Source organism: Alligator mississippiensis, chromosome 5 (genome assembly GCF_030867095.1).
Source record: "Alligator mississippiensis isolate rAllMis1 chromosome 5, rAllMis1, whole genome shotgun sequence".
Lineage (NCBI taxonomy): Eukaryota > Metazoa > Chordata > Crocodylia > Alligatoridae > Alligator > Alligator mississippiensis.
This window is the reverse complement of record NC_081828.1, coordinates 191,432,281-191,457,085: the sequence shown is the minus strand read 5'-3', so window position 1 is coordinate 191,457,085 and position 24,805 is coordinate 191,432,281. Positions and strand designations below refer to the sequence as shown.

The 24,805-nt window shown below is 45.5% G+C and overlaps 1 protein-coding gene across 3 annotated transcripts in view; it reads right to left on the bottom strand.

Annotated features, from left to right (window-relative positions):
- The window catches only part of JCAD (junctional cadherin 5 associated), a 151,669-nt gene extending 127,180 nt beyond the window's left edge, over positions 1-24,489 (bottom strand). For all 3 annotated transcript variants that reach the window (XM_014609036.3, XM_059729124.1, XM_059729125.1), the window contains exons 1-2: positions 24,403-24,489; positions 21,746-21,808 (exon numbers count right to left, since the gene is read on the bottom strand). The gene's annotated coding sequence lies outside the window, so the exon portion shown is untranslated. The remainder of the gene's footprint in view (positions 1-21,745; positions 21,809-24,402) is intronic.
- Positions 24,490-24,805: the final 316 nt, after the last annotated feature.

Here is a 24,805-nt window from a genome sequence, read left to right as displayed (position 1 = left end):
CTGCCTGGCTTGCTTCCTAGTCACTCAGTTGCCTGCTCCTTTTTGTTCTTAGAAAGGATTGGATAGGATATAGCTTAGTTTAGCATCTCTTTACTTAATACTTATCCAATTAGTTTCTTTCAATTTATATTGTTCTCTTTTTTTGGTGCAATACTTTTAAAAAAAGAAAGTTCAGTGTTTTCCCTGGCAATGTGATCCATCACTGTGCAGGGAAGCATACATTGCACATGCGCACAAGCACACACACGAAGAAAAATCATATATTCATAGAAGATATTGTATAGTTATTACATTAGTCATTAATATTAGTTCTAGTTAGTTAATAGTTTACATACAGACTAGAGACAACACAGAAGAACAAAAGAACTAGTCAGCCAGCCACACATTCAGATTCAGACCAGATCAAAGAAGAACACAACACACCATATATATACACATATATAGGTATTAATAATCAATCAGACCACTCAACACATCACACAGCACTCATGAACAGAAGATCTTGCCACTGACAGCCCGCCACACATTCGGATTCAGAACAAGAACAGATCAAAGAAGAACACAACACACACACACCTTTGCCAGCACAGGAAACAATATGAAGCGTGTTGGAAAGGCAGGTGCCAGGTCTTCTGGCAGGGGAGGGAGAGGGGCTAGAGGGGGTAGGGGAGACCTGGAGCTGCAAGTTCCCCCCTTCCCCCTCCCAAACATAGACACGTCCTGTTCCCAAGCAGCCATGAGGCTTCTGCTGCCAGTGGAAGCAAGGACGTGGGTGCAGTACCTGAGGTCCCTGCACCTGCACCACCTCACCTAACTCCAGAAATAGGCACCAGCAACAGAATCACTGTCTCCTCCACCCCAATGTCATCTCCCAGTGTGAGCCTCCCACTGCCAGAGGAGGAGCTGGAGCTGGAACCAGGGGACCTGAGCACCTTGACTCAAGCAATTCTGGGGACCGAGGGGGAATCAGAGTTTGTGCTCCACACCCCTCAGAGTTCCCCTAGACCCAGGTCTCCTTCTCTGGAAAGCAGCACCTCGGAGGAGGCTGAGGAGGCTCAGGCAAGTGGCTCAGCTGAGGCAGCTCCTCCTGTTGTGCTTCAGCCTGCTGAGGAGGGGGATAAGGCAGCATCCCTACCCTCAACCCAGAAGTGGGCAAGTAGCATAGTGTGGGAGCATTTTGAGCTGGCAGATGATCCCAGGTTTGCTATCTGCCAGCACTGCCAAAGGCAGATCAGCCGGGGCAAGGACGTGAAGCACTTCACCACCACGGCAATGCTGCTGCATCTCAGAACGCAGCACCCCCTTGCCCTTCTTCCTGCTCAGCCTGGCAGCAGTGTGAGCATGCCCAAAGGGAAGTCTCCCGCTCGCTCCAAAGCCCCCGTGCCCCCAAAGCAGAGGCAGGCCACTCTGGAGTGGTGGGGGAAAGCTGCAGACAGAGGGAGGCGCATTCCCAATGCAAGCAAGATCACCCAGAGCACTGGGGAGATGGTTGCTCTGAATAGCCAGCCCTTCTCCCTAGTTAAGCGGCCAGGGTTCAGGCAGCTCATGGTGCTTGTGCTTCCATCTTACCAAGTGCCCACACACACCACCTTTAGCAGGACAGTGGTGCCCTCCCTGCATGAGGCATGCAGGGAATACTTGAGGGAGGAGCTGCGCAAGGCAGGGCCACAGGTAGCCTTGCACTTCACCTCAGGACATATGTAGCAGCCAGGGTGGCGATCACGCTTACTTCTCCCTCACAGGGCACTAGTGCAATCAGTCAGGCTGTTGGTGGGCTCTCCTCCAAGCCAAAGTACTGGATGAGTCCCACACGACAAGGGAGATCATGGTGGCCATGAACTGCTTGCTGCAGGGGTGGCTCATTGGGCAGGCTGAGCCCACCCATGGGTTCATGGTCACTGACAATGGGGCCAATATGGTCAAAGCTGTCTGCTGTGTAGCACACAGGCTGCACCTCATAGTCAGGGATGCCTTGGAGGGGGACACAGCTGCCAGTGATGGCACCGCCACCACTACTGCTACAAGCCAGCTGATTTTGAAATGCAGGAAGGTGGTGGGTTACTTCCACCACAGCATCAAGGGGGGCAAGATGCTGCAGGAGAAACAGGAAGATCTGAGCATCCCACAGCATAAAATCATGCACGATGTGGAGACTTGGTGGAACTTCACATACCTGATGCTCAAAAGGCTGGTGGAGCAACAGAAGGCCATCCATGAGATGTCCTTGCTTGGGGAGATCACGATCAGCAGCCCCCTGAACAGAGCTGAGTGAGGTACCATCTCCCAGATCTTGGTGGTCCTCAAGCCCTTCCTCGAGGCCACCAGGACCCTTAGCGCTGGTGATGCCCTCCTCAGCCAGGTGGATCCCCGTAGTGTGGGAACTTGAGAACCAAGTGGAGAAGTTCCAGGTGAACAATATTCCTGGCTGGGGCAGGCTGCCGTCAGCAGACGTGCAGGCACTGGTGAGGCGGCTGAAGGAGGGTATCAGGAGATGGCTGGATCCCTTGCAGTCCAGTACGGTCCACATGCTGGTGGCCATGTGCGACCTGAAAGTAAAGGGCAGCATGTGCAATGGCAGCACCAAAACCCTCGATCGCTGGATGCAGGTGCTGATCAACAGAGAGGGAGGCCAAAGGGCCGAAGTGAGGGAATGTGGAAGAGGGGGATCCACTTTCCCATGCCAGCACTCCCAGCACCAGCACCGCCACCAACACCAGCCAGTCTCTTTCATGCCAGCCACTGCTAATGTGGGCCAAGAGCATGGCTTCAATGCTGGGGTCCAAATGTGTTCCAAGCAAGAGGGTGTTCAGCATTGCTGGGGATGTTGTGACACCCCACCGCATCTGCTTGGATCCTACGTTGGTAGAGCAGCTGGTGTTCCTGAAGGTGAACCTCCCGCCGCTGGGGTTCTCCAAGCTCTACCTGCAGACAGACTGAGTCTTACACGCCTCACTCCATCTGCACCAATTTCCTTTTTTCATTTTTTTAAAAACTAGTTAATGCTCTCAGCTGGAGGGGGCACTCACTGCATCACTAGCCAGCAGGGGAAGAACATGTTCCTGTTGAGCTCACTCCCCTGCCAGGATGAACTTGGACATATGGGCTGGGGCTATGGGGAAGGAGGCAGCCCCAGGTCCTGGGCATGACCACTAAAACTGCACCCTGCCAGGGTAGGGAGGCCTGGTGGGACTGCTGGTGGTGCAGCAGCCCTGTAAATGCCAGGACCAATGATCCCCTGGTGAAAGGTGGGTAGGAGGCACCATAACCTCCAGCTAACACATGCATATACGCAGTCCTGGCTGGGCAAAGCCCACACCTGTCACGTCTTTGACAGGCCTGAGGCTTGCTGGTCGCAGTGCAGTTGTGAGGCTCCCAGTGAGCTCAGCTTAGCTGCCTGGGATGCCAGCTTTTGCGTTGAAAAATCCTTTGTTAGGCTGAGGAAATACCTACAGTTGGTGTGTCTCCTGGGCCTGGATAGAAGGAATAGAGAAGAAGCCAGAGGCTGGCCTGGCATGCAGTGCAAGCAAGAAAGCCAGTCAGTGTAAATGGAAACGGAGGCATCAGGGGTAAATGGAAACGGAGGGACATGCTGAGGTGGGGGGGAAAGGGGAATGTAGCAGAGCAGGTAGAAGTGCAGAGGTAGCTGGGGAGTGAGATGTCTGGCAGGCTGCAGCGTGTCAGAATTCCACTATCTAATCTGTATTGAATTCATGCGTTTCTGGACCCAGGAGGCTGATGAAGTGAAGGTCATAGGCCCGACTGTGAGAAGTGGTTTGTAATTTGTTCCCTCTCAGGATCAGGCCTGAGAGACTGGAGGCAGAGTTTTTTTTTGGTGAGGAATGTGCCCCCACAGGTAGATGGGTACTGTTGTCTTTGATAGATTCTGGTGTGTAGTTTGTGGGGGTACTGGAGATTGGCAGGTTTTGTGTTTTAAGCTGTAGGAAGTTGGCTTCAGTTCTGGTGATGAGGTTAGGTGCTTGTTTGAAAGTACAAACCACTTTTTAGAGCTGGGTCTATGAACTGCACTTCAGCCTCCTGGATAGTAGGTACAGAAACTCACGGACGCAATACAGACAGTGGAGTTCTGGCACACTGCAACCTGCCGGACACCTGACACCCCACGTACCTCTGCACTTTTACCTGCGCTGCTTAATCCCCCTTTCTACCCCATCCCCCACCCCAGCCTGTCCCTCACCCCCTGGCGCCTTCATTTCCATTTTTACTGACTGGCTTTCTTGCCTGCATTGCATGCTACGCCAGCCTCTGGCTTATTTACTATTCCTTCCATCCAGGAACAGGACACACACCAACTGTAAGTACTTCCTCAGCCTGACAAAGGGTTTTTCAACCCAAAAGCTTCCTAAGATCTATTTCTCTAACTATTCTGGTTTTTTTCATAATAAACATATAAACATAAAAACACAAGATAAGCCATCACACACCATGAGTAACATATATCCAACACAACATCTTTACTTCTTGCTGTCAATTCCTTTATAAAAAGAAAGGCTCTGTGACAGTTCAGTTTGGCTACCTTAGATGCTGCCAGTGCTATTGGTGCCGAGCCACCTACGTTATTTTTACCTGCTGCCGTTTACAGTGGTGGACTGAACTGAGGCTGTAGGGGAGGAGGAGGCCTCACTGGAGCACACTGCCATGTTATGCAGAGGCCCCAGCACCAGGAAAGGCGTGCCTGAACACACACACAGCGTTACCCCACCCATGTCACGAGTTTTGCCTTTCAGCAGCTAGAGTTGCAGGGCCCAGAAACCAAACTCCCCCTGCACCGATCTCCTTGACAGCTGGCAGGCTTTGTGGCTGCAGCAGGGCCTAGCAGGCCTGCAGTTTTCACCCCCCTGGGCCTTAATAGATGACACGCACAGTGTCATCTATGTCATGAGTTTCGCTCGTCAGCAGCTTGAGGTGCAGTTTCCCAGAAACCCCTGCACCTATCACCTTGAAACTAGGCAGGCGTCATGCCCTCAGCAGAGGCTACCATCCCTGCAAGTTTCATCTGAATCAGCCAAAAAAACAATGAACTTATAAACATTTCATTGATTCTCCATTATACTGTATGGCCGAATCTCCTAGTCGGCCCTGAATCTTCTGACACTGATTCAGCCAAATCAAATTGGAAAAGCAATTCGAATCTCTGAATCAAATCGCTGGCACCCGAATCGGCCGAATCTGAATCGAATAGTTCCCTATCCACACGGGCCTACTATACAATTTCTAAAAATCTGACCCAAGAATTTTGGCCAACTCAGGTGCAGCCATCCAGGAACACAGAGCAAATAAAATGAAGGGGATCGTAAAAAAAAAAAGGGAAAAAAAAAGAGAAAGATCTGGTGACAATGGGAAAAATAATAGTGCTAGATCATAAATAAATGAAAAAAATGCTTGAGAGGGGTAACTATTGCTATCATGTGCATAAAGCAAGCAACTATATTTTATATCCTGACTGCTCAATTTGTGTGACAACTATGGTAAGCCAGTAGTAGCGACTCAAACACGACTGTAATTTTCAGTCAAGATACTCTGACCAGAGCAGCAAAAGAAGTTATCACCACGGGAACAAAATATTCTACTGGTTTGAATCAGTGTGCTGACAACAAAACATGAAAACAAAATTCCCCTTTTTCTCTTTTCCCCTCCTACCTCATACAGAAGGAAGCTACTTCAAAGTGATTTAATTTTATCAGATTTAAAATTGTTTAAATGACTGAAACAGGGAAAGATCATTTGAGCCAAGTGAGATACTGAAAACAATGGTACACAAAGAAAAGTAAGGTGAAAGTATAGTTTTCTTTTCAATATGTGATGATACAACCTCCAGATGACACAGGTTTGCTGCTGACACTGTTTTCAGAAATGTGAAAGCAGCATTTAACTAGCTTAGTTATATGAATTATAGTGTTGACTTCCTAACAAATTGGAACTTTGTTTATGGCAAGGACAGTAGAATGTATCCAAAAAATAACACAGCACTGAGAAGTAGGACAGACTGCAGCAGTTGCAAACAAATACAGGAGAGATTATGGGATAGAGCTGTCCAACAAGCAACCCACAAGAGGTTAAATTGCAGCCTCCAGCCATCACTCCTCCCCATCACTCCAGCTGCAGCTAGGGGCTCCAGGCTTATCCTTCCTCTGATTTCCCTTTACTGCTCCTGATGGCAGGGTGGTGCAGCAGGGCAGAGACTAGTGTGCTGGCATGTCCGAGCGGCACAGTACTGTGGGAGAGCCTGCAGCCAAGGAGCTAAAGGTGAGTTAGTGCATGTAGTGCCATGGGGGTACACAGTGCAGCAGCAGGGATGCCCAAGCACATCATGCAGGGGAGGGGGGAGGAACAGTACCGAAACACAGTGCAGCAGGGATAGGGGATGCAAGGAGCAACAAGGGGGACCCATGAGGCCTCCAGGGCTCATGGCCCCTACTTTTGTGGTTGCTGCTAGTGCAGCCCCAGCTAGCTTGGACAGAGGGGTGTGCAACCTCCAGCAACTTAGGGCTGAACACCCCTGCTACAGGACACTTTTTAAAAGGACTCACTGTGGCAAGTGCCGCATTCAAAGTCCTGAATGCCACAACTTCAGTACACAATATCAGGGTTCGAAAGTGGCAATAGAAAGTTAGGTTGCTTCATATACACTGGTATAGTTGGGACACAGACGCATGAACAAGTTATTGCAAAACTATCCACAATTGGGGTCAGATGTGGTGTAGCCTAAGAGTTAAGCCACCGAGGGAAGACAGGGACCAGGGGCAGAGTGATGGTTTGGGAGCCAAAATTACCAGGTCCAGAGGGAAAGCCAGGGTCAGAGTCCAAAAACACAGGCCAGGGCCAGGGTCTCAGAATCAGATGCCAAGTTGCCAGGTCCAAGGGACAATCCACAACCTGAAGTCCAAGAAAACCAAACTAGAGTCAGGAACCAGGAGACTTGCCAAAGCAGAGCAGGGTGGCCAGGAGGCTGCTCCCACAGCTGGGACTAAATGGACAGGTGGCCCTGCAGCAGCCAGTCAGGAAGCCAGTCACTTAATTAGCTGGGGCAGAGCTAGTCAGGCAGAGACTCAAGGCAGTTTGCCATTATTACTAGGCTGCTAGGGCCCCAGACAAAGCGTGGGGTTTTGCTATACATGCTGTTATGTGCATGCTCCTGCACCATGGTAAATGAGAACTAACCCATGACAGTGAGTTAGTTAATACAGGTTTACATGTACCATAGGGTAATAGCATGCATATGATCAGGTATTCCAGAGACAGTGACAAATAACAATGCCTCTAAGTAAATGAATTTAAACTTGTGTAAAAGGTGCTTTATATGTATACCATTGTTCTTACATAGAAAAAAGAATAAATATACAGGTATAAACCATCTTTATACTGGCATAACTATGTCTACACTTGGGCCTTTACTGACGGTGATGATGGTAGTAGTAGTTCTGATGGTAGTAATACCAACAACAACCAAAATCATTATATCACACATGTAACATATCATCATACCAGCAAAATGTTTAAATTTAAACTAAACATTGTGAGAGCTGAGGGAATTCAACATATCAAGTACCTCAAAGAGATGAATCAAGATGTATTTTTACCCCATGATGGTGCTGAAAGGAAGAATTAATCTAGCTGTAATGGAGACAATCTGCAAGGCCAAAGGAATTCTTAGGTAACATTTATAGAGCATCTGGAACATGTAAAAGTGCTCAACATCATTTATTGCTAATACTTCTAGTATATCTTATGGAAACTCTCAGTTCAGGGGTGGTTTTGTCTAAGACTTGTTTTTCATTTATCATGAAGAGCCAACTGTATTTAAGGTACTGAACATTTTTGTGACGAAAGTTCAGTCAATTCCGATACATTTTCTAGCTCTAAAATAAGGCAAGTTTTCTTTTTTGTTTTGCAGAGTAAAATAGAGGCAAGAAAGACAGGTGCCTGCATCACGGGGGGCGGGAAAGGGTAGGGGAGGATTCATTATGCCTTTTTAAGTGGAGTCTCATAGGTTAGCACAATATTGTGCCACATGACAAAGCCAGAGTGGTAGCATTGCCGATATCTATCCCACCTACCGGTATCAAGCATATTTACTGGAAGAGAAAGGAGAAAAAATATCAAGACCAATTTATATTCTATTTCATCCTAACCTGTGTAATTTGACCCTAATTCTGCAACTCGCTCAAATAAACTATCCATTGTTTTAAATGGGAATTTTCCCTGAGCAAGGACAGAAGATTTAAGTACTTGTTTTGGTATGTACTGTATTTAACTACAGTCAACTAGACTGCAAACTGGAGAAGGAAAAGGTGTTTACCTAGGACCTTTACAAAAATTGAAAATAACTGCACTTATTAACCCAAGGAAAATTGGAGAAAAGTGTTCTGTCTGCTCAGAGTTTTGTGTGTGAATGGGCAGGTTTCCTTAAGAAGCTTTTCACCTAGTAGCAATAATATAGAAACTTTCCATTTTTCCCCAGTTCTTTTAAGCCTGCTCCATCTCTAGTTTCTGGTTAGGTGTGGAAGGAAAAAAAAAACAGGTGATGTATATTCATCTTTATTAATTCTGAGAGCTAGAAAATGATTGTTTAAAACTGTTATATTTAAGGCTCCTGTAGCCGCTTAGCTTACATTTCTATAAAGAATGTATTCAGAGGAATTTGGGCAAATAGACAAGCAGAAACAACCTTTCACCTATGAAGAAAATTAATTAAATATTTCATCAGAGAGCCAATTTTAATCTTTTTGATGAAAAGTTAACTATCAACGCTCAAAAGGCTGAGGAAATTTCCATTTGAAAAGCAAATGTAATCTTACAATATGCTACCCTTGGTTATCTTGGGGTTAATAGGATTCAAAGAGGACTTATAATTATTAAAAATCTCCCGTTAGGGAGAATGATATTGAGCTCTATAGAAAGTGGTGTGCAAGGTGTCAGACAAATGTTCTCATGATTCGTATCTACTTGCAACTGTGGCAAAATAGCTGTGAATATTAGAGAATAGATCTTCCAGCTGATGCTTAGCTTCCATTGCTCAGACTAAATGGATTAACTTAAACAACAGGCCATGAGCGAATCTACATGAGACACTTAATGTGCAGAAGACTAAATCTAGAGTACATTAGCACAGCTGGCAAAAACCATGCTAATGCATGGTAGATTTAGTCTAATGCACATTAATGTCAGTTCAGCGTTCATCTGCACTAATGCACAATAGTGCCGATTTTTGTGCATTTAGTACCTGTTATTACAGGTACTAAACTTAATGTGCCACAATTATGGCACACTAATGAATGTGTAGATGCACCCAGATAGTATAAGATGCATGTCTGAAAGGTCCTCTGAAAAGAGCCAATTATGAGTACCAGAAGGAAGAGCTTGTAGATGGTGGGTAGATCATAGTGCAAAACAAAGGACTAAGGAAACAATGTGGCATTTTATAACCAGTGAAATCCTTGGGGACAGGGAGGAGATTTCACCTGATAATTTGTCCTTGTATTTGAAGGTAACTGGGATAGCAATATAAGGCACACAAAAGAGAATGAAAAAGAAGAAGGAAGTGAAGAGCTTTTCAGAATGAGAAACCAAAAAAAAGTCTCTCAAAAAACCTTTGAACAGTACTAAGATTCCTGGTACAAGGGGTTTGTCTTGTATTTCCACCATGTAAGATAATGGGCTCCCTAGCAGGAACATAAAGAGCTTTCAAAGTATGAAAAGCAGAGATTTCTTTTTGAGTTCTCATACAATTGAAAATAAGTGATAGGTAAACCATAGTGTAACCATAACACTCAAGAATCAGAAACATGCCTAAGGGTCAGTGTGACCCACCTACTAAAGTTGCTGCAATAGGAACGAGTGTGAAATAGTCAGAAAGCTAACTGGGAAGTTACAGTAGACTGAGGAAACAGTATGGCCCAGGGGTGGAATGAGACTGGGGAGACCTGGGTTCTGTTCTCTAATCTACCAAAAAGCTGCTGTATGATCCTGGCAAAGTTGTCTAACTTCTCTTCTAGATCAGTGGTCAGCACCTTTATGCCTCAATGGGCTACACAAACATCTCCGCACCCCCTGGTGATCAGCAGATGCTGTGGATGGAATAGACACAACAAGGCAGGCAGCATAACCTCTGGGAGGCTCCTCTGCTGCCCCGGGTGCCACGTGCTGAGGATTCCCCAAGCAACCATAGGAAGGAGTACATTTTCCAGGGAAAGTGTCCAAAAGGGACATTATTTCTGTGGTAGGATGGATGTGATGTGAAGGAGGATACTAATGTTAAGGCAACATCTAATTTTCATGTCCTAGAGGGGAGATTCCAAATGATGTCTTAGTTGTCTAGCAGCCCCAGAGTCAGTATTCAGAAATACTTCAGAGATTCACAGAATCAGGGAATGATAAACACGCTAGAAGGACAATTCAGAAGCCTGAGGGTATTTAGAGGTAGTCGGTAAGTAAGGACTTACCCAAATCGAGGAGGCAGGTGGACAATTTTGTGGGCAGGTCACTGGGCCAGCCACTATTTTTGCAGGCTTATTGCTGTGATTGGAGCTCTGATCAAGTGCTCTGATTGGCTGAAAGGCCGTGGTGGCTCCATTCCTTTCCACTGATTGGCTGAGAGGGCTGTCCATCCTACAGCCCCACCCCTCACTGCTGATTGGCCGAGGGCTGTTCACTGTGTAGCCCTGTCCCTTGCTGCCGATTGGTGAGAAGGGGCAGGGTCGCATGACAGGCAACCCTCAGACAATCAGTGGTAAGGGGGACAGCCACCACCTTGGCCGTTTCCCTTTGTGCCAGCAGCTCTCTCTCCTCCTTGCTCTTGGCGGGCTGCGCAGAGGGGAGGCAGGGTGACGAGGACCACTGGCTCTCACTGGGGAGCCAGCATTTTATTTTAAGGGGGCTTTTTTGTAGATTTTGCAGACATTGCCCAATTTAACGGACAATGCCCAATCTCGTGATTTCTGCAAAATAGCAAATTGAGGAGGACCCTATCAATGAGACATGTTAAAGGACAGGGTGTCTCTGAACTCCCACCCCTCCCAGGCTGAAGTTGTATTACTAGGCAGCCAAAAACGTATGAGGATCAACAAGCAAGAAATAGCATTCATGATGCTGTAGCCAAGTGGTTAGAGAGGAGAGAGTCCTGGGTTCCGGTCTTTACCACCAGGGTCTTTATTATTTCTAATGACTGTTTAATGTAAAAGGTGAAAGCAGGGCCAGGAACAAATAAGGAGGAGCCTGCCTCTAATTACTGGGAATACTTATGGCACTCTGCTAGGAGAGAGGAGTCCTAGATTTTTGCCACTGCTTTCTAGTATTGTTTATGCATTTCACATAAACTAAGGAGGATTTGATAACAGCCTATCAGGGAAAAAGTGTGACTTTTTCCAGGTCTTCAGTCACTTGCTTGGCTCTCTCCTCTAAGCCCCTTGCACTTTTTCAACATTCTCATTGAATTACCCCTATTGTGATTCACGGACTTCTGTCAAAACTAACCAGTGCTGATATTAGCTCCAGAAATGATAAGCCAATTTTGATGCAAGCGGGAGTAAGAAAAACAGAATGTGGCCAGATGTTTGTGTGCGAAGAAGAAAACGGTTGATAAGAAGGGTGGTGGGAATTCAGAGTTTGTGCATAATTACTTTACTCTTTGAACCAGTATGTTAATGGAAGGCTGGTTGCAGTGGTATCTAAGGCCTTGTCAACACTAGCTTCCTTCCTTTAAAATTTTCCCAGAAGCGTCAGTGATTTCATAGACTCCATCATTAGGTGCAGCTGCCTAGAGCTGCTGATTAGACTTACCACTGGGGGCCTTGTGAAAGTTCAAGGGCAACAGCAAGAAAGGTCATTAACTTACTCTCATCCTCATGCACCAACTCTGTAGATTTTACATAGATGATGCACTGACAGCCACCCACATCATGTAGATTTACTCTGAATAGGGGTGGATGACACAATAGCTGAAATTCTGGCAGTTACTGGAGCCTCCTACACTAGCACAGTCACTGCTACAACTAGTGGCTTCCCGGGTGGGAGAGTAGGCAGGATATTTTAAGTGAGTCGCTCTTGTGCAGGCAGGGCTCTGACACAGTGAACACGCCACTTTTGAGAGCACTAATTAACCATTTTTTTAAATAACTTTACTGAACCTTTTTCCTTTGAACATTTACATTAACCTATAGAAAGCTCTGACAACAACACCTTCTTCCCCATTTGAGTTGCTGATTAGGTCTATATAAACTTTAAAACGGTAATTAGCACATGATTCATTCTTTCTGAGTGTTTATTTTTAGCATCTTTATTTTTGATGTTGAAAGCTCCTGGGTCTATTTAGCAGCTCCAAGTAAAGCTGCCACCTAAGCAAACCCTATCTGGCATTCAACATTAAAATGCAGTACGTTTAAATTTTCCATGCAAGTCAACACCACCGTATTTATTCCAAGCAGCTTGTCCAACACATCACCATGTTCTGAAGAAGAAAGAAAAGGAGCCACCTGCCTCTAAGGGAAAAGAACAAAGTCTCCTTTGTTATCACACAGAATGACTCCAACATAAACATCTTTCCTGTGCAACTGGATGAAACTGCGGTGATGCTCAGGCAATGTCATAGGCAGCTTCCTACAGGAACACCATGTTTTCCTTTCGAGATTGAACACTGTTCTTGAACTGCTGACATCTGGTTTCCTGTAGTGCATTACAAAAGACATTTCTGCAGCTGCAATTTTATCATTGCTCTGCCACTTGCCATGGTGGGACACAGATGAAACGTTGGACTCCCGTGACATTCTCTTCCCCTTCTTCCTTCATATACCTGTATTCCTTTCAATTCCCATTTTTCCATTAGGAAAGCCCTCTCACTGGAGATCCTCTGACTGTGCAAGCTACTTACCATCTCAGTGCACAATGCACTACTCCAAGAAACAAACAAGCAGAACCATTCCAGTTTCCTAGAATCGTAGGGGTGGGGGCTGAAAGAGACCTCAGGGGTCAACCTCCTACACAGATGTAGGATGCACTCTTCCTACACAATCTTAGGCAAATGCCCATCTAGCCTCTTCTTGAAAGCTTCCAGTGAAACAGATTTCACAACTTTCTTGGCAGCTTGTTCCACAGTCCTACTGCTCCTTAAGTTATGAAGTTTTGTCTTTTTTTCCCCCTTAGGTTTAATCTAAATCTCCTTTGCTGCAATTTAAACCAACTGCTCCTTGTCCTGCCCTTTGCAGCAAAGGGGAACATCTCTTTTCCCTTTTCTTTGTGACATCTTTTGAAATATTTGAAAATTGCTATCATATCTCCCCAAAATCTCAATTTTTGCCAGACTAAATGTACCTAGTTCTCTCAGCCTTTCCTTATCCAGCTGGTATTCCTGCCCCTTCATCTTTGTTCCTTACCTCTGGGTCCTCTCTAGTTTCCTTACATCCTTCCTAAAATCCAGAGCCCAGAAATCTTACATGCAATACTCTTGGAAATTCAGCTCAAAATTCTGTTTGCTTTTATTCTCCCTCTCTCTTTGACGACTAAATTAAATACTGACTCATGTTAAGTCTGTGATCCACCAAACTCCCAAGATCCTTCTCAGCAATGCTACTGCCCAGCTAGCTTTCTTCCATTCTGTACTTGTGAGGTTTTCTTCACTAGGTATAGCACCTTGTATTCAGGAAGCTCTTTATTACTACATCCAAGTCACTAATAAAAATATTAAACACCAGACCTAGAACAGATTCCTGTGGAACCTCATCTGAAACCTCCCATCATTCTGACATTCATTTATTTATAATTTTGCTACTCTTTGACTGGTTATTCAGTCATACACATATATACATGGGCAGATCTAGGGTTTGGAAGAGGGGGGTGCAGATGGTGTGGCACATCATCACATATAAACACAACACATTTTTTTCCAGTTAAAGGGAAACAAAATGTTACTAATATGCTAGGGATCTAGCACTCTGTTATTCAGTTTAAAGCAAAAACCAGTATAACTGTATAGGAATGTGCACTGATGTGCTAAATAATATATCAGGTTTAAAAAACAAACAAACAAACAACACAACAAACTAGACAAAATAGTCCAAACAGTCAAAAGATATTGTGTTATTAGTCCCATAGTGCTATAGTTAAATAGATGTCCCTTATTCCAGTTCAGAAAACAAAATTTAGGATTCTTGAGCATCTTGACAGTACCTCCAATACTTCAGTGTCAGCCATTTGTACACCCGAGTTAATATTACCACACCCAAGTTAAGATTTTTAGCTATAGGTAAAAATAATTTGCAAGGTTGTGAAATAGAAGAGAGATATCACCAGCAATATCTAGTAGATGGCAAAATTGCAGAAGAAAGGATAGTTTGAATAGTAGAACATCGAGACTATCAAAAAAGGATAGACGCTAGTAACACCTGTGGAATGGAGAAAGATTAGCATGAACTGGGGAGATGGTAATGAGCCATGAAGTCAGTCACCTCTCTTATTACTGCCTGAATAGAAATACCATTGACCCTCCCAGACAGGTGGTTTTAAATTTTGGGTGGAGCAAGGAATAAAGGGGGGGGGGGAGGGCGCCACTACACCATTGCACCCCTATACACACACACACTTACAAGTAACTATATCTGGCCCTCATTTCTCCATTTTGCTTAAGAGAATGACATGAGGGACTATCTAAAAAGCCTTACTAAAGTCTAGGTATACTATATCTACTGTAGTGAATTCATCCATTAAACTAGTTACCTTATCAAAAAAGGATATCAAGTTGATTTAGCATGATTTGTTTTTAATAAATCCATACTTGCTATTGGCGATCACCCCTTCCTCCTCTAGGGATTTATAAATTGACTGTTTTCTAATTTGTGCCAGTTATGTCCCAGGTATTGAAATCAGGTTGACAGCTCTACAATTCCCTAGGTCCTCCTTTTTAAAATCGGGACGCTCTGTTAGCCCTCCTCCATTCCCTTGGGAACTCACCCAGCTTTTATGACTTTGCAAATATGATGGCAAGTAGCTTTGAGATTTCTGCAGCCGATTCTTTCAGAACCCTGGGGTGAATCTCATCAGGCCCTGCCGACTTAAATTGATTCAGGCTCATCAAAAGCTTTTGAAAGCACTCTTTACCCATCATGTATCTCAGTTGTTCTACTGTTTTGTCTGTACTAATTTTGTTAGCTGTCTAGTTTCAGCTTATTTTTTCTTTGACTCAATCTTCAATGAGTAGCTCTGCATTCTTTGTGCTTTATATTAATGGCTTTGTTGACTTTCTCAGTACAACACGAGTTCTCTCTAGCTGCAGATCAATTCTCTCTCTCTTTTTGGAGCTTTTGTTAAGGTCACTGTGTGAAAAGCACCCATCTAAAAGTCAAGAGCATGAAGGCTAGCTTTCCTCATTCTTTATAAACTGAAGCTATTTTATCTGCTATGCTGACCCTCCTTAGGCCAGTAATTGTCAGGGTGCTGTGGCACCCTGGAGTGCCACCATATCCTTTTAAGAGTGCCACAGGGTGCCACAAAATATTAGTTCTGTTAGGTGTGCAAATACATGGGTACTCTGTCCAAGTTTGCAGATGACACAAAACTGTGGGGAGAAGTGGACATGCTGGAGGGCAGGGAACAACTACAAGCAGACCTGGACAGGTTGGACACATGGGCGGAAAACAACATTCAACAAGGAGAAATGCAAAGTGCTGCACCTAGGGAGGAAGAATGTCCAGCACACCTACTGCCTAGGAAATGACCTGCTGGGTGGAACGGAAGCGGAAAGGGATCTTGGAGTCCTAGTGGACTCCAAGATGAACGTGAGTCGGCAGTGTGATGAAGCCATCAGAAAAGCTAATGGCACTTTATCGTGCACCAGCAGATGCATGACGAACAGATCCAAGGAGGTGACACTTCCCCTCTATCGGGCGCTGGTCAGACCGCAGTTGGAATACTGTATGCAGTTTTGGGCGCTGCACTTCAAGAGGGATGTGGATAACCTGGAGAGGGTCCAGAGAAGGGCCACTTGTATGGTTAAGGGCTTGCAGGCCAAGCCCTATGAGGAGATACTGGGGCACCTGGACCTATTCAGCCTCCACAAGAGAAGGTTGAGAGGTGACCTTGTGGCTGCCTATAAAGTTCATCACAGGGGCACGGAAGGGAATTGGTGAGGTTTTATTCACCAAGGCACCCCCGGGGGTTACAAGAAATAATGGCTACAAGCTAGCAGAGAGCAGATTTAGACTAGACATTAGGAAGAACTTCTTCACAGTTCGTGTGGCCAAGGTCTGGAACGGGCTCCCAAGGGAGGTGGTGCTCTCCCCTACCCTGGGGGTCTTCAAGAGGAGGTTAGATAAGCATCTAGCTGTGGTCATCTGAACCCAGCACTCTTTCCTGCCTATGCAGGGGGTCGGACTCGATGATCTATTGAGGTCCCTTCCGACCCTAACATCTATGATTCATAAGATAAACGTAGAGATTCCAAATAGGAATCCACAGCATCAAGAACATTCTGACCTGCTGCGATCTTTCCGAGTTCTTTACAACCAATGAACTGTTCTATTGTTTTTCTGTAGTCAAAAACCAAGTCAAAGCTAAGAGCTGGAATTTTTTTTAGGGGTGCCTTGATTCAAAAAGGGTTGAGAATCACTCTTTGTGGAAACAATGCTTGTTGTAAATGCTAGAATCATCACTGCCTTAAAAGTCATGACTGGGCCTAAGTACAGACAGTCAAAAAGCTGGAGGCTGAATCAATTCAGTTTTTGCAGGTTAGTCTAAGCTGTGCAGATTGAACCAATAAGCAAATAAACAGACATTCAATTTTGAATCAGGAAATACAGGCACATGCCTGCAGTGGCTCAAGCCAGAAGCCACGTGGCACTAGAGTATGCCCGCCAGCCACTGCCAAAGGGAAAGGAAGAGAGAAGCCCTCCAAAGTATTCACCTTCCTCCATGCTCCATAAGAGGGGGCATGGCCAGGCACCAGCTTGGGGCTCGCCCACTGGAGGGTGGGGACCCCAGCCCGGATCTGCCCAGGGGGGAGGGGGGTGCCTGCCAGGCTTCTGCCCACCCCCCAACCCTGCTCGAGAGATGGGGGAGGGCAGCTGCTGCCGGACTGAGGATGCTGGGGGCAGGGCGGAGCAGAGATCAAAAGCAGTGGCACTGAATTCATAAAACCTTGAAGAAGAATAGTCATTTCTCTGAAGCGAGCATTATTAAAAACACAGCACTTTGCAACCTCAAGCAAATGAGAGAACAACCAAAAATATCTTTGCCTAAGCCAAGATACAGCTCTGTAAAACATAGACTAAGCTGGAAACATAGATTTAAACTGGAATGTAATGAACCAAAAAGACAAGAGAAAGCCTTGCATAAGTCTTATGTAATCCTGAGGGCAGAGTGTCTCTTTACAGCAGAGACAGGCAAAGTCCAGCCAGTGGGCTGGATTTAGCCAGCAATAGACTCCATTTCCCAGCAGCGCCTGCCTGCATGCCTGGGGCCTGTTTCCATGGAGACCCTAGCAGTGGCCGAGATAGCGTGGAGACCGGCCCCCGCAGTGGGGGCAGGCAGCAGCTGTGCCAGCCTCTCTCTGGTGGGGGCGCTTAGGGGAGCTCTGCTGTGGCCAAGGGCAGTGGGACTCAGCTGCGGGCGAGAGCAGCGGGACTCAGCTGCTGCCACCTGTGCAGGGTGGGCAGCAGCGCTGCTGGGAGGAGTGGCTATGGGAAACTTTGGGGAGGCTATAGCCCCCCAAACCTCTGCCCCTGCTGGCACGGTGCACAGCCAGGCAGAAAGCTGCTTGGGAGCTGGGCTGGGATCTTGCAGTGGTGACAGCGCGGTCCAGAGCCAGGGCAGAGCGCAATCTGCAGCTTGCATGGTCTGGGCAGGGGCGTGCAGGCTGTGGATTGTGGGTCTGTTCCAGCTCTGGACCACGCTGACACCACTGCAAGGAGCCAGGGCAGAGCCACGATCTGCTGCCTGCATGTCCATACTTGGAGCATGCAGCTGCAGATCACAGCTCTGCCCTGGCTCTGGACCACACTGTCACCACCGCAAGATCCCAGCCCGGCTCCAGAGCAGCTGCCATGGCCTGCCATGTGCCCTACCAGCACTTCTGGGGCCAGTCTCCACAGAGACCCCCAGCCCCACGCTATTAAAGTGCAGCTGTTGCTGAGGTCTCCATGGAGACTGGCCCAAGTCACACAGGCAGGGGCTGCTGGGAAATGGAGTGTGGCTGCCAGGTATTCAGAAAGTCCTTGCTTGGGTATTCCAGTCTGCCACCTTGTACAGGTTCTGCTTTATAATGTAAAATGTAGTGCGACTGAAGAAAGCAGAAAACTATCTCAAGCCGTCTTCAACCCTCTCTTCCTCTGTCTCTAGCACGTACAAGTGATGATCGTGCCAGCTCTTTGCCAACACCTCCCACCTCTCAGTCTGGTCCTGCAGAGTTTGGCTCTGCACTCACAGGTGGCAGGGGACCATCCCAGTTCCCCAGCCCCTTCTCCCTCCCCCATGGCCTGGGAGAGCTGAGGAAAATTATGCCCCCTCGCCCTCCCTTTATCAACTGCTTGCTTCAGTCTCTGCCAGAGGTGGGAGGAGGTGGAGTCTGCTCATCTCCTCCCATTTGTAAATGTGGCTCTGTGCTTTCTTTGGTCACACCAGCCCCCACAGTTTCTTTCCTGTTCCCGTAGCTCAATCTCCAGCACATATATGTGATGATTGTGTCAGGTCTTTCCCAACACCTCCTACCTTTCAGGCTGGTCCTGCAGGGCTTGGTGCCAGCACACTGAGCTGGGGATGGAGGATTTAAAGCCCCTTCCAGACTCGGGACCCCAGCTAGAATCTGTCCGGGGGAGGGGGGAGCGCTATCCTACTCAGGCTGTTGCCCACCTGAGCCCCACACCCTGGTCAATCAGGGAGCATAGGCCTGAGCTGGGGAACAGGTGATTAAAGCTCTTTCAAGGCCCTACATCCCAGCCAGGGTTTGCCTGTGGGTGGCAGTCCCTCTCCCCTTGTTGCCCACCCCATGCCCTCTCCACTTCAGAGGGGAAAAGGTCTGACACGGACTGCCCGCCCACCTGCCCCCCTGGGTAGACCTGGCTGTGGTCCTCAGCCAGGTTTTCCACCCCCACCCCTTTGTCAGCCAGCCCTCACTGCTCCGGCTCTAACCTGCTCTCTGGTGCAGACAGCATGGCCCAGCCCAGGGCTGTAAAGCATGCTGGGATGCTGGGGGACTGCGAGTCAACTTAAATTAGGAAGGGGTCTGGAACAGAAGTTCCATAAACCTGTTCAACTTCAATCAGTTAAGTCTGATACTACGTTCAACCAGGTTGATCTTAAACCAGTTTCGGCCATTTTGAAACTGGTTTACGTGCACTGAATTTCTGTTCTGTTACAGGTTTAAACCAGTTTCCGATCACTTAAACGGGTTTATGTGTAACTTCTGTCCCTAGCCTAGCAGACAGGGAACAGAGAGGTAAAAAATTATCAACAATTGTTCTATTGGTGCATTTGGAAAGACAATTTGGGGCAATTATTGAAATCCAAATGTTTGAGGCAGAAGGTTTTAAATTAACAGTACAGATTCACATAATTGATTAGCAACCTCCATGCCCTGATGCCCTCCATGCCTCCAATCTTGAACTTCCTCATGACATACTCACTGGGCACAATAATGTTCTCTGGCACCCATTTCTGAGCATCTTCCATGCCCAGCCTGGGACGTTAGTTTGTTTTAAAGCAGAATTAAAAATATAGACAGCTGTCCTGGAGGCTGAGGCTCTTAAACAGGCATTATTTTGCATATATATTTGAGCTGGTCATGGGCTTTTAAGATGAAATGAGGGTTTGAGAAAGACAACAGACAGATAGCTGTGGAGACTGAAGCCTTTGGTCTACTTACACAGGAGTAAGTGTGTACACTAGCAATACCAGGTCACTAGCACTAATCCCTAACCCACTTTGTCCATACCTGGTGTAAAAAGATAGATCTATCCTGATGCTTATTAATCCCAGACTTTCCTGCTGAGACTGCCAACGGGGATTGAGACACAAGCTCGCTAAGTAGGCTGTGACCACCATTTCATTTTACACATGAAAGCAGAGGACCTATCAAGGGCACTTTCATAACAGTGACCTAGAGCTAAGTGGATCCAGTTCCACTCTCAGTTTGATAAGCAAGGCAATTCCCCAGGTGTGCAACACCATTAAAGAAAAAAAAAAAAAAAAAGAGGTACTCTTGTACAAAGCCAAGCAGCTTCTAAGTGATCCTGTACTTCTACCCATGTAGTGGTGCCTGCATGAGTACAAAAATGCATCTGCTATGAAGTAGGATTCAGAGATGATTTTGTCCTTCCCTGATTGACTCTTTGCCTTTGTCAGGGATGATAGATAAAGATAATCAAGTTATTGTAAATACCTGTGCTGCTAACTTCCCAAGTAAATAGAGATGGAGGCACAGCTGAGGGGAAAAAAAAGGTACCCCTTACATTTCTGAGGTTTAGAAAAGCAACAGTAGATGTCTGCCTGTGTTACCAATCTCTTCAGCTGTAATAATATCTTTAAAATCTACATTAACATAATGGCATATTATACAATACAAATCACTGACTATTTTTTCTGCCTGTCTTGTTTATACATGCTCTTGTGTTACATTTTTCTTTCATTACTTTTTCCATTGGTTTTATCCAAGGTTCCATTTCTCTTAGTTTCCCTCAGCTGTTTCTTTGCTTTCAAAGCTGTCCGATGCTTTCTTTTCCATAAAAGGGAAAAATGTTAACTGCAGGCAATTTTTTTGGTCATCTTTTCATATATTGTTCCTCAAAAGTAGATCTTACAACTAAATGAAAACCCAAGTTTCTAAAGTACAGAATTCTTGTAGGTAATAAAAGTTGCAAACCCATAAGTTTCCCTGCCTGGATAATAACAGTGCCATTAGTAAAGCAAAACTATTGAATGCAGGTGTGGATAAATGAATTCCTCTTCTAATTGCCACATAATAAGTTTAGCTTAGGCTAGAATCTTATTAGTCATCACAGTATTTCCTCATTTATGTAATTAAAATTGATCCTGAAATTCAAAGTAATCCTTGAGAAATATCACTTCTGCTTAGGTAACTACACAGCTGAGTGGAAGTCTATTATGTGCTTCCTTTAGTAAGCAAAGTTTATAGTTTGCTGCATGTCAGTGTAAAGTCTTCATACCACTGGGAATCATCAGTAAGTATCTCAATTCAAGCTGTTCATACAAGACAGCTCATTTAGCAAATCCCTGGTTGATTTGACATGTGGAACTTTGCCTCTACATGTTAATTTCAGGTTATCCCACCTTTCCTTTATCCACAGGGGATACTTTTTGGTACTGCTGAAGAATAGATATTTACAGCTGTCATAAGTTTATAACCCATTCATAGGTTGTCCCCTACATCATAATGTTCTGTGCCTCTGTGTGAGGGGGCAAGGGGACCACCAGCCATGTAGTAGACAGAACCAACACAGATTATATCAGACAAAGCATATATTTACTTTAAAACTATTTGCTTTATTTATTGTATCTTAAACACTGCCTGCATCTTACAGGAACACAGATAAAACCTATGAGCCATAGCCTGAGCTGCACAGAAAAATCAGACTAAATGATTATAATAGCCCCTTCTGTCCTTATGATCTATTAATTTATTTGGCAGACTGAGACTATTTTTCCATAGGCCTTAAAAAAAAAGTTCAGAAATTGCCACATTGTGGTAATTGCAACTAGCTAGCCTAAGTATTATTAATTGTGAACTCACCAGTTCTTGACATTTATGCTTGAACTTCAGCATCCACCACCCTCTTGCTGGGGCTGTTCAAACCTGCATCAGGAAAGTGATTATTACAAAAATTAAATGATCAAAATCATCCAGGATTTCACTCTGCAGAACAACACAGGACACAACTGAAACTAGAATTTTGTGGAAATTATGAGGAAGGCTTCCAGCCTAATAGCTTGGGCTTGCTTTCATGACTGATCCACTACTTTATTTCCCACATGTAAGTAGTTACCACTTATTCATATACAATAATGACACACAACTGGAATGAGAAAAGGGCTAGAGCCAACTTCACAAGGGGTCAGTCAAGCCTTTTTCCAAGTTGGATACTGTATGTGCATTGTTTAGAAAAGATTTAAGTGAAAAAAGGTGCGGGAGCCAGGACTGCAGAAACACTGGCACTTCCCACATCTCCAGGCTTGTCTTTGGCTAGTCTCTAAAAACGCAGGAATCCTGCAGTGTACCTTGTGAAGCTGCCACATTGCATTAGCTAAGCTCCCCTGGAAGTGCAGAGTGAGGTTTAAAGAAACCCGACTTCAGTCTGTCACATGGGCTTTCCTTCACATTACCATTTTAGTTTTTAAGAGCAAAAAAGATACAAGTTCAAAGTAACAGGCGTGTTCCTTTGTTTTAACAATTTTTAACAAACCACTACGTGTCCATTGCTATGATGTCTGGCCATTTGCTCCCCCCCTCACTTAAAACACTTGTTTGGCTTGTTTGTCAGAGTTTACAAATTCTCTGCATTACAAGTCTGGTAACTAAGCAAGCTCTTTGGAGCAGGGTCAGTCTTTTTGATCTGTTTGCTGAGTATCTTGTATAACTATGTCCTCCCAGGATCCTTTGCAGTAGGCTCGTACATCCAACACATAACTTATAATTGCCTGGTTTTTTGTTCCTTACAGAACTGCAAGTGACTTTAAAAGGAAATGAGTAGAGGGAAAAACTAAAATGCATGAAGAATGGAAAGCATCTTGCACTGTGTCTTTAAAGTATGTGGAATGAGGCCAGTTGTCTTTCAAACCAGCAGCCATTTAGTGCATTACCAAATGCTAAATAATATTCATCTCCGAGGGCTGTTCAGCATTTCTAATGCTAACCATGTGATTTGGCAGCAGTGGTGCAGCAGGACATATCTTCATAACAGAATACCCACCTACGTGCATGTTATTGAAGTACAACAACATTAAAAAGGAATCATCAAGAAACAATGCAGCTCAACCACAGTCCAGAATGAAAAGTACAGATTTAGACTTGCTTAGACACAGATTTTTCACCTTGTCAGTCATGACTTCCACAGAGGCCACTGGTAACTGTCTGTTGTGACTGTGAATCTCATCCCAAATTGGCCTTTCATCTACTGAAGAGATAGCTGTCTTTAGATACCAGGAGCCAAATTCTGTCAGTCTGAAAGAATGCCATTCAAGTCAATAGTATGACTCTGAATTGCACTGGTAAACTGTTGTTAGCTCCCTAGGCCTCCCCAGTAAACGACAATACTAATTCCTCTAGCAGTTTCTTCAGAGTACGGACATGTGAATAATTTACCATAGGGTTTTCCCCACACATCAGCTGTTCCGAGATCACTGTGCATGCTCTTACTCTGTGGTCAGTGGAAACTGAACCACAACAACTTACTGCTCTCCTTCCTTGAGGGCTAAGCCATTGTAGTTTAGCTTCCACTTAATGTTGGGTAATGCATAGTCATGGGCAGTAACCACAGAATAGCTGATGCGCATTAAAGCCCATCCCCTTTTAGCCTTTAAATAACTGCTCCATGAGTCCATAGTCTGAAGTGCTGTAAGAACGAATCCAAAGGATCCTGGGGAACATCAGAGTGAAAGTCGAGCATGGGATGACAGGCCTAAAAAGTGTGAGGATTCCAGCTCTCAGGTACAGAGCTGGCATTTCACTAGCAAGGAACCCCATATAGAGGTGGCCAACCTGCAGTAAGCATGCCGTAAGTGGCACAAGTAGCCTGTGCGTGTGGCGCAGAAGGGAGGCAGAACAGTGGCAGTTAGGGTAGGGGACAGAAAGCAGAACAGCAGATTATGCAAGAAGCATGAGGACAGGGAGCAGAAACAGCAGCTGATCAGGTAAGGGAAAAGGAAGAGTGATTCAGGGAGGGTGTGGGGCCAACGTGTGACATGCCTGCCACAAAGGGTGGCCCCACTGCTGTAGAAGAACAATGCAAGAAGAAAGCCAACCTGTGACTGAAACCTGGCTTTGCCAGCAATTAGAAGATGTGTTACAGGGCTTTACAGAACTGCCCTGGTCATGGAGATCCTGAAGGTGAGCAGCCCCCATAAAAATAAAGGTGTCAGCTCAGGAATAGCTTCGTATATAGATCCCACAGGCCATATTCAAATCTCACTCATCCAGTGAAAATCAGAAGCAACCCCAATGAAATTAAGAGTGCCATTTATCATAATAGTTTGATAAAATAATTGGGCCCCAATATTTTAAAACCAATCCCTTGATTTTCAAGGAGTCAGTTCAGTAACACAGCTGACCTTATTCAGCATTGTACCTGTTATATGATTAGGCATGGCAGAATTCATTTTTTCTTGGTAAACATGGGTAAACATTGACTTCACCTCACACTCATAAACCAATGAAAAAAACACCATTGTTACCTGAAAAGAGAGGAGAACAGAAGGGAGCTGCAGGCTGGAGCACAGGGAGCTGACACATCAATCAAGCAATTAGCTGTTTGTTCACAGGTGTGGGAAAGTGGGCTGGAGGGAACTGGAACCAGAAGCAGGGAGCTCTTGAAGCCTGAATGCGACAACCGAGCTGCAGAGAACTGGGGAAAAACTGTAAAAAGAAGCAAAGCAGCCTACTGGTGAGGCTGGTATGTGGAGAGAGAGACTCAAATCAGAAAGGATACAAGTTTTGGTGTTTTCTTGGCCTTTTTGTTGTTGTTGGGTTGTTTTTCGTGTTGTTTAGTTGGGGGCTTGGGGGTTTTTTTGCCATCCCAAAGGTGGAAGATCTTTATATTATTAAGTTTAATTTAAATAGATAAAAACCACAATACAT